Source organism: Notechis scutatus, chromosome 3 (assembly GCF_049901735.1).
Source record: "Notechis scutatus isolate UNSWTSFEM ecotype Mainland chromosome 3, rNotScu1.2, whole genome shotgun sequence".
Lineage (NCBI taxonomy): Eukaryota > Metazoa > Chordata > Lepidosauria > Squamata > Elapidae > Notechis > Notechis scutatus.
In genome coordinates this window covers 172756501-172760660 of record NC_142011.1, presented here as the reverse complement: position 1 = coordinate 172760660, position 4160 = coordinate 172756501, and positions in this window count along the sequence as shown.

Here is a 4160-nt window from a genome sequence, read left to right as displayed (position 1 = left end):
GTCTTGGCTGATTGAGGAATACATTTTAATAAGAACTCGGCCAGTTTCTTTGACAGGTCTTTAGACAAGGTTTAATTTTCAAAGATACAAATCAAGAACTAAAGACTTCTTTGTACATGATGACTATAAATTAAATAAGCAAAGTTCAAAAACAGTAAAATAAGGTGCCACATCAAACTACATCAGAAGGGCAGGTGTTTGAATATGTTAAGTTTTCAGCTGAGAAGATTGTAAAGGTTTAAAAATCACTGTAATAAGTGTTTGGTCACTTTCACAATTCCAAGAAGTTGCTAAACCTGGTTATAATATATAGAATAATGGATCAGCATAAAAAATGGATTATGACAAGTTCATGCACACATGACTGTTGCAGCATCCCCAAGGTCATGTATTTCTGATGGTTGCAGTGTTGCCACTTGTGACTTTTCCAAACAGCTTTCAGTAAGCAAAATCAATGGGGAAAGTCATATCCACTTAACTGCAACAAAAAGTTATAAAATTGGGCACAGTCACATGATGCCTCATTTAATTTTAGTATTGGGAGTTGAGATCCTAATTGTGATTGTAAATTAAAGACCATCTGTATTTATTACTCAAGTGTGTTCACTGCAAAGGTTACTTGATATAAAGCAATTCTGTATGAGTGTAAACACGCAACCCCACTGAATTCTGGAGTTTTCTCCCATCTAGATACAAGCTATTTAGCCAGAAGCATCCTTCCTCATGTCACCATAGCTGTCTGTTGGATTACACCATTGATTCAGTATCCATGCAGTACAAGCTGGGGATTGAAAGTGCATAACTACTAAAAGACTTTTTTTAAAAAAAAAAGTTCAAGTTCTATTCAATTTCTACTCAATCTATCATAACTTCTAAATCAAGGATATGGGCAAGTGCCATCTGAAATATAATTGTTTATTTAATGGTCCACCCTTTAGTTTTCTCCAATTTGGTATTGTCCAGATAATACAAATGTCATGTAAAGCACTCCGCATTTCCACTGTTAAGTGAATTTCAGTAGTTATTAGTAATTTCACTTACTTATATATCGCTTCATTGTTCTTTTCAGTCTCTAAGCGGTTTACAGACTCAACAAATTGCCCCCCCAAACAATCTGGGTCCTCATTTTACCAACCTCAGAAGGATCGAAGTCTGAGTCAACCTTGAGCCAGTCAGAATCAAGCTACTGGCAGTGAATTAGCCTGCAATACTGCATTTTAAACACACTGCCACTATGACTCCATTAGCCAATGAATATCTTGGCAAAAGAGTAAAATAGGGTGTAACTCAAGCTTAGCATCTAAAGTTCCAGTTCCAATTATGGTAATAAGGCAAGGACTCCCTATAAAGATTGCAAAGGGTAGCATTTAAATTGTACTAATTCAGAATGAAGGAAAAAAATTAACACAATATATTAAAAGATACTTCTTAACAAGTCATTTGGAAGTTAAGAGTGTCTATAGACTGTTTCAAAAATGTTATGAAAGAGGAACAAGATCGGACTGATTTGAAAGTGGACTTGAAAGGTTACAAGAATGATACAGAAAAAGTAGCTACACTAGACATACAAATGGAACTAGTTGATAGCTTAATTAAAAGGGCAATACAAATGATACACCAAGAAAGACCTCGATAATTTTGCTATTTTCGATTTATAAAAAAGACTTGTTAAAGCTATGAATAATTTTGTGAGAAAGGACAAAGAATTGTAAAGAATTCTAGGTAGTTATCTGAAAGGACTAAAACAAGGTTGTTATAAATAAAAGGAATATAAAATTGGCCTCCCCAATATTCAGCCAGACCATTAAAATTGGTGGGTTTTCAGGCAATTGTTATATCTTAAAAATAGTGGAGTTTGGTATGAAAACTAGAACTTAATCCCTGGTGTTCTGGTGCATGCATGCAGTTTTGCCAAGTAAATATTTTATCCCCTACTTTCTGAAATAGTTGTTACCTTCTTCTATCACCCCTTCTATAAACATTGAGTATTGGGAAAAGGGCTAATAACCAAAGTTCAGAATGCATCAATTGCTATAAATTATGTTCTGCTTGGTTTTGAGTGCAAAATTTCATAAATTATCATGACTTCATATTTGTAAACCCAACCTTAGATTAGAATGGGCTATAGTTAAAATACTTTTTTCAGTTAAGCAAACAAATGAACCTATATTTACCAACATTACCAATCTAGTTAAAAATTTCCAGAAGAGATCCAATCAACATGTTATTTTGACAGTGCTCATAGGAATGAACCTACTTGCTGTTTTTTCTCTGCTGCTGTTTTTTTACAACAGAATATGCACATTAACATACTGAACAATACTATCTTTAAAACAAAAATCAGTATTTATGTTATCATTTTCTTCCAAGTTCTGTTAATATCTATATTGTCAACATGGTGCAGCTTATACAACAACAACAACAACAAAAACCTGAGTGTTGCAAAAAAACACAAAGAATTTTGAGTATGATCCTTAAGGTTATAGAGTAGACTAAGGACTGCCAAATTCAGCACATAGTCCTAGAGTAGCAGAAAATATACAGATATAGGGGTTTTTTTAAAAAAATAACAAACAGCCGTGCAATCCATTTGAATTTTTATTTGTTCTTTCCTTATAAATGGTGGCTCAGTTTTTCAGAGAGTCAGGCATTTCATAAGACCTTTATCATAAGCTATTATTGCATTGAAATCCCCACCTATTAATATACATGTACCTGGAAACGTAATGAAAAGTAAGAAAGATATCAACCTGGTTTCAAGTCTGGGTGACCTGTGATGGGATTGCATATATATAGAAAGTCTACTTGTTTCAGGGCCTAACCAGATACTTTCCAAGTGAGGGCAGAAAGATCATTAACAAGATGTAGTTTCAATTTGCTAGCTTTCTCGGATGCTAAATAATTGTTCAGAAGGAAAAACACTTGGCTTGAAGAAATTGTTGAAGGGGACGAGAGTTTAGGCTTCCTTTTGCCAATTTAGGTGGGTGGTGTCCTGAAGCTGGAGTAATTCCATATAAGTTTCATGGATAGAGCAAATAAGGGGTCAGAGTTCAGAGAGCTGACCATGTTCAGTGGTCCTATGGAAAGAATTATCTTGCAAGGAGGAATATCAAATTATAAAGGGGCAGTCATTGGATGAATAAAATCAAGATTTATTCAGGGGGAAGTCAGTGGGAATGGACCTGCACTTTGATTAGTCGGTTCTTGAGAATCCGGTTGTAAGGGCTTGTCTCCTGTGAACTGATCATCTAGAAGGTTATAAAAAAGATTGCATTACATTGAACTGATTCATTTGAATAAATTTACATTGGAAAACCTTATATTTTGTTACTGTTTTGGAGGCTGTTAAGCACTCAGAAAATGTAGCATTTCAACAGGAGGACAACTGGAGGGCAGTGATGACATGTTGAGAGACAACTCAGTTGCAGCAGTCATGGACCACAGCATTGATTTAACTGTTTCGAGTTTGTGTTCCAAACAACTGAGCTAGTTCTTCATAGGTTGACTGATGTATCTTCCCTTTAATTAAATTGAAGGTGTTGTATCTCCTGTGCTTATCTGGGCCTGAATTTGGAGTTGGTGGAGCTGCGGTGTAGGAAATTGCTGACTGAGATTATGAACTCTGGGACTTATGCCATCCTCCCTTGCAGGCTTGGCTCTCCTCCCAGAATTTAGCAGAGCTTGTGCATTGCTATTGTGAAACACACATAGAAGCACACATAGAATTTGAAAACCCTTATAAAGTATTTTTTAAGTTGAAAAAATATTGAGGGCAGTGCATAATGCCTAAAAGCCAAAATTCTTTCATGTCCCTGGGAAGCTGGGGATTGACATTAACTAATATTCTGCACTGAAGACTTAGGAGTGTAGTACCTTGCCTCTTGTGCCACCTACTGTTCTGACCAAGGCTTCCTGAGACAGTAACAATCACACACTCTTCCCAAAAACCTTTTTTTTTAATTATTTCAACAGCTGTGAATTATATCCATTCACATCCCATAATGAGTCCCAAACTGTTTTTGAATAGTCCAACAGACGTCTGCCACAGTCTTTCAGGATAAGGCTGATAAGCATCCATCCATATGTCCCATGAAATGCTGCCAACGACTAAATTGCCAATTAGCTGTACAAGGCCAAACGGAGCACAAAGTCAACACAAA